This window comes from Podarcis muralis, chromosome 5 (assembly GCF_964188315.1).
Source record: "Podarcis muralis chromosome 5, rPodMur119.hap1.1, whole genome shotgun sequence".
Classification (NCBI taxonomy): Eukaryota; Metazoa; Chordata; class Lepidosauria; order Squamata; family Lacertidae; genus Podarcis; species Podarcis muralis.
The window spans coordinates 96,692,652-96,699,395 of record NC_135659.1 but is presented as its reverse complement, the minus strand read 5'-3'; positions in this window follow the sequence as shown (position 1 = coordinate 96,699,395).

The window sequence follows — 6,744 nt, the reverse complement described above, 5'->3', positions numbered from 1 at the left end:
TTGATTCTTCTGAATTGCCCCTTGATTTGCCTCTTACCACTCAGAGATTGGGGTGGCATGAAACCCTATATTCCAGAGTGAGTGGTACCAAGTGTCCGGTGTAATATTTGAGGATGTTTTCAACTTGTGTTGCAATTACTATTCCTGCTGTCAAGATCATATACAAGACCAGTTCTTTTGACAAAATGTTCGTATCATCAAAAAAAAAAATAGTAACATTGATTTTGGACAACAAGCAATAGTTTCTTTGGTAATATTTACATTTTGGTCCAAATTTAAATTTAAAAAATCTTGCACCAAATGAAATTCCCACCACAAATGATGGTATGTACAGTGGTACCTCGGGTTAAGAATTTAATTCGTTCCGGAGGTCCGTTCTTAACCTGAAACTGTTCTTAACCTGAAGCACCACTTTAGCTAATAGGGCCTACCGCTGCCGCCACACCGCCGGAGCACTATTTCTGTTCTCATCCTGAAGCAAAGTACTTAACCCGAGGTACTATTTCTGGGTTAGCAGAGTCTGTAACCTGAAGCGTCTGTAACCTGAAGCGTATGTAACCCGAGGTACCACCGTACTAAATTTATTACAACCCCTCCAACAATTAGGTGATAAAAAAATAAAACATTTTTGACATTTTTGAAGGAGTGCAATGCCATCTGTATAGTGAGAACAGATTTTAAGCGTCGCAATTCCGAAATTTTATTCCAATCCTTGGGAAGAATTTGTGTCCAGTTCCCATATCTTTTTAAGGGGCTCCATAGATCTGTAAGTTACACTAAGCAATACAAAGTACAATTTAGAAACTAATCCTTTGCCCCCTCTTTGTGCTTAAAAAAAATAATTCAGATTGTGTTAAGGATCTCAGAGCTTGTGCTTTTACATGTTCCTCTTTAATAAAACTTTAAGTTTGATTAAAATACCGTATTTTTCGCTCTATAAGATGCACCAGACCATAAGATGCACCTAGTTTTTGGAGGAGGAAAACAAGAAAAAAAATATTCTGGATCTCAGAAGCTAGAACAACAAGAGGGATCGCTGCGCAGCGAAAGCAGCGATCCCTCTTGCTGTTCTGGCTTCTGGGATAGCTGCGCAGCCTGCATTCACTCCATAAGACGCACACACATTTCCCCTTACTTTTTAGGAGGGGAAAAGTGAGTCTTATAGAGCAAAAAAACCGGTAATTCCAGTTCATGTTATGGTTTGACAAAGTTTATTTTATTTGGTTAATAGAGATAGGTTGCTTTGGGGTACAGAAATATCATAATGTATAGAAGCCTTTAGAATCTCAGTGTTCAAATAAGCACCGTTTCTTGGTCATTTCCCAGAAGAACATATTTTATACAATGAAGCAGAACTATTTTAGGTTCCAAGGGCATATGATATCCTAACATATCAGAGATATCGGCCTGAATGGATTTCCAGAATATTGCCTTCATTACACCAAGCTAATCAAGTCAGCGCTGCAGAGAGGCCCCGGTTAAATCAACAGGCATCTTTCACAATTGTGTTCTGCGCCAGGGCTGTGTTGGGGCACTGCCAGCCCAATAGAGTTCTGCACAACAAGATTAAGCGGCAAGGTGGAAGAGCAAATTGGCTTGACGGGTTTATTCAGCAGTATTGAGTGAGTAAAGCAAATTGACTCCTTAGCACATTTCGGAACACCCCCGGGGGAGGTTGAGTTATATATTAAAACAGAAGAAACCTCCAACAAGGCAGGGGCAATTGAGATTCAGTAACAAGTGGGACGACAAATAGTGTTGTGGCACCTTAATGACTCAGGCCTCATCTGCCCTATGCGTTTAAAGCATCACCATACCATTTTAAAGGGTTATGGCTTCTCTCAAACAATCCTAGGTACCGGTAAGGGTGCTGAGAGTGGTTTAACAATTAATCCCTCTTCCCAGAGAACTTTGGGAACTGTAGCTCTGTGAGGGGAATGGGTGCTTTCTCACGTGGCGGCCCAACGTTGCAAGACGACCACAGCTCAGTGGCGTAGTGTGGGGGGTGCAGGGGGGCCGGCCGCACCGGGCGCAACATCTGGGGGGGTGCGGAAGAGACTCGAGTGCTAAAATCCACGGGTTACGGGGCGCAAATTACTTGCCTTGCCCCGGGTGCTGACAACCCACGCTACGCCACTGCCACAGCTCCACACACGAGTCAGGCCTGACCCAGGGGCAAAAGCGTCAGAGAAAAATGAACTGCTAAACCACACCTCTGACAAAAGAGATATTTCTGCTTGGGTCTCTCCAAACTGATTTTCCAGATCTGAAAATGTGTAAACTATGGGGTGGGAATATATAGGTCACCTGTGTGGAGTAAATAATAGCAGAACTGGCTGGATCCCTATATCCAAAAAGTGGGGCTAAGCACACTCTCCGGGAGAGAGCCCCTAGCAGAATTTAAAATCACTGAAACATCCAGCACAGTGAAGCGTGGGAATAGCAGACCTTTTACATATCCTGTTCTAGTCCACTTACCGCACTTCCCCTCTCACAATGAAAAGACCAGAGTTTAGTAAGCTTTACTTACAAACTCCAAAAGTCAGATTCATGCTTTATCCCATGCAGCAGCAAGCAAACACAAGCAGAAATCTGGGGATACAATATATAGTGAAATGTCCTATCTCGGTGATAGAGAGAATGAACATAGGAGGAAACTTACCGTAACTTCCTTCCAGGTGAGGGGCATGACCTACCTGAGTCTAGGAATACATTTCTATGATCTTAACCCCTTCATGTAATAACCAGCCTCAAGCTTTCTAGTTATGTTTGAGTACAATTTCCCACAAAAGCAACTCCAAACACTCTGACGATTCTTTAATTAAAATGGTAAATATCAGGCAGCAACACAGAGTACTCAGTTGCCATCTGGAAACTTACTTGGGTGTGCAATGGAGCACTAGAGGCAAAAGGAATGCCTTTAAGCCAGCACCCCAGATTTGTGGGTGCATCAGTAATATTATCCATCCCCACAGAGATCACTTATATAAATGAATAAATCCTTACACACCAAAACACAGTCTCAGGCATGTTCTAGTTGTGCCTTGCAGAGAGCTCACTTAGATACCGTTGTGTATCTCCTGCAGATATGGCTTCCCACTGCACACTTCCATGGATCTTACTTAGTGTGCAAGTTCCAGTGTTATTCAGCAAGGTGTGAGCAGATGGCCACATTACATTTCCAGTTCTAGACTCATGTTTCTATTCATCCGCATGCGACCATGCTAGCCTGTGTGTGTGTGTGTGTGTGTGTGTGTGTGTGTGTGTGTGTGACCATCTGGCCCTTTAAGAGAGCAACAGCTCCCACAGGAGTCCACATGCAGGTACTGCCTTGAGGTCCCACCTGTGAGCAAAGCAGCAAGGTGGGGCATTCTTAACCAAGGAGCCAAGCTGCCCTGCCTCAGGCAGAAGGAAGGGAGGGGACACAGAGAAGATATAAAAAGCCTGGAGGCCTTGCAGTGTTGTGCAAGCCCAGTGGAGAAAAAGGTGAGAATAGTGAGGCTCCACCCTGGGGAGTTTTGGCCCTCAGTCCCTTACCAGAAGCCATCTTTAGCCTGCCCCCCACCCACTTAAGTCCCATTCCATGGGGCCAGAGGAGGAATGCAAGCATCCCAGGTTCACCAAAACTTCTCCTCCATGAACTTCTGGACCTGTTGAGGCCGAAAGCACTGAAGCAAAGACACCCCATTCTCTCTTTGGCGACAGCCTTCTCCAGAACCCTGAAGCCACTCTGGGAGGAGTGCACTGTCTCTGGGGATTTACTCTTGAGGAGGCCAGAGTGGGCAAAATGGAGAACTGGAAGGCCTGGAGAAGGGGTTGACACTGATGCGGCCACCCCTGGAGAGGAGGCCTGCTGGTAGACTTACCTGTGACAGTAACACGAGACATGGGAGGGAAGAAGGTGAGTGAAGCGATGCACTTGAAATGAAACCTGAATTGCAGGGTGCTACAAGGGAGCTGGTGCTGCCTTTGACCCTTTGGTCAGGCATGGTCCATGAAAGAGATGAACACACCTTCTTTGATGTGTCCATTCCCCTAAGATAGTGGCCTGGCCTTCTATTGTGTTGAATGCGTCTTTTAAGTTACAGTGGTACCTCGGGTTAAGTACTTAATTCGTTCCGGAGGTCCGTACTTAACCTGAAACTGTTCTTAACCTGAAGCACCACTTTAACTAATGGCACCTCCTGCGGCTACCGCACCGCCAGAGCACGATTTCTGTTCAGTGTGGTGTAGTGGTTAAGAGCAGTGGACTTGTAATCTGGTGAACCGGGTTCGCGTCTCCGCTCCTCCACATGCAGCTGCTGGGTGACCTTGGGCTAGTCACACTTCTTTGAAGTCTCTCAGCCCCACTCACCTCACAGAGTGTTTGTTGTGGGGGAGGAAGGGAAAGGAGAATGTTAGCCGCTTGGAGACTCCTTAAAGGGAGTGAAAGGCGGGATATCAAATCCAAACTCCTCTTCTTCTTCTTCTTCTTCTTCTTCTTCTTCTTCTTCTTCTTCTTCTCATCTTGAAGCAAAGTTCTTAATCTGATGCACTATTTCTGGGTTAGTGGAGTCTGTAACCTGAAGCATATGTAACCTGAAGCATATGTAATCCAAGGTACCACTGTATTGTATTTTAATCTCCTACAAGGAGTGCCTCCTTATCCTTCCATCAACACTGTTATGAGGCTAGAGACTGTCACTCGCAAGAAGCAATCCGGTGAGCTTCATGGCTGATGGACAAGGGAAACCTTGGGTCGAATCCCCAAGTCCAACACTTTAACTTTGAAAAGTCAGAGAGGGCTTTAATTGCAACATCTTGAAATGGGCCCAGAAGGAAATTGGTCATGGCTAGACTTGCAGAAAAATATGGTGCATTATGTTCCTGCTCCCTAACCTGACCTCTGCCAAGAGGTGGGTGTTAATCTGAGCCCTACAAGGCCTGGGAAACCATCAGCTTCACCAAACCGTAGAGCAGCCACAATGGATTAAAATGGATGTGACCAAGATCGAAAAGCTCTGTGTTAAGTTTGTGCAGGCTGCTTGGGACTCCTAGCTGACCGTAGGCATCTTCAAAAGCATCATGCCCTCAGGATAATAAGACGTTGAAGAACATTAAGAAAATAACAGTGGTGTCTCAGCAAATGTGGAATCCTAATGTTCTGGAAAATGGAATATGTCAAAGTGAGCGGAGTACAGAAATGCTGGGAAAGCAGAGGTCAGAGTTTTACTCTCCCTCGGACAGATTATGGTGGCAGGTGAATCTGAAAGACATGATATGTAGATGAGCTTGATCACTCTAATCTGGAGCAGTTGCCTTGTGCAGAGTCGGGTCCATTTTCCGTCTAAGCCAGGAGCAAAGCCACATTCGCTCCTGACCAACTTTCCAGAGACCATATGCAGAGCTATGGACGTGGGCAGAGCTATGAACTTGGTTCTTAAAGGTAAAGGGTAAAGGGACCCCTGACCATTAGGTCCAGTCGCGGACGACTCTGGGGTTGCGGCGCTCATTTCGCTTTACTGGCCGAGGGAGCTGGCGTACCGCTTCCAAGTCATGTGGCCAGCATGACTGAGCCGCTTCTGGCAAACCAGAGCAGCGCACGGAAACGCTGTTTACCTTCCCACCGGAGCGGTACCTATTTATCTACTTGCACTTTGATATGCTTTTGAACTGCTAGGTTGGCAGGAGCAGGGACCGAGCAACGGGAGCTCACCCCGTCATGGGGATTCGAACCACCGACCTTCTGATCAGCAAGTCCTAGGCTCTGTGGTTTAACCCACAGCGCCACCCGCGTCCCACAACTTGGTTCTTACCATTGTACAATAAGCTGCGTTCCATCTAAGCAAGTGTCAGGGGGTTCTACATGTGCACACAAATATCCTTCCCTCATCTGGCCAAGCAGAGTCCAAGGACCTCTTCCAACCAGGCCTTGGATAAAAGCCTTGGAGCAAAGCAGGGCTAGTAATGGGTGTGGTGTAAGAAGGAGTGGCTTGAGGAATCCCAAGCACAGAGAGGCCTCCAAGGCTACATTCAGCCTCCAGGAGCTGAGGGTTCCCCCACTACTGGTCTAAGCCCATGTCAGTCTATCCTGCTTGAAGGTCACCTCTGCTACCCGAGACTAGGCTTTTAGCAGAGCTTTGTTGTGTTGACTTGATGAGACTCCGGCAGGTTCACGCCAACTTGATACGTGGCTCCCTTATACCAAGACTTGCCATCTGGTACTGTCTAGCCGTCTTGGCTGACTGCAGCTCAAATCCAGAGGCATTTCCTGTTTATTTTATTGATAATATTAATATTCTCTATTTTTGTAGATTGCTTAGCGGGTTGGTGGGTTGTTGTTTTCACAAACAAGCCGCGTGCCAATTTTGTTAAATAAAAATAAAGCTATGTCAGTTTGAGATTGACTGGGAGATCCTGGGGACTGAACTGTGGGTCCCGCTCTATATGCAAAGCCCACACACTGCCTCACTGCCACATATTAGCCCTCCCTTTATGATGAGGATAAAGGCTCTGCCAAGCAGCTGCCATTCCCCAGGTGACACCTCACCAAGTTGTGAGGACTAACTCAGCAAACTGCAAGCAAGTTGAGAGTTCCAGCACTTCTATTGTGTTCTGCTTCTGGTTTTTATTTGGAAATGCAATCTTAAAAAATACATTAAAAAGGCATTTGCACTTTGGAGCACCTGCCAATAAGCCACTTTGCAAGGTTGTCATTCCAAAACAGAAGTAAAATCCCAAGGAAATCATGGTTAGGATCAGATT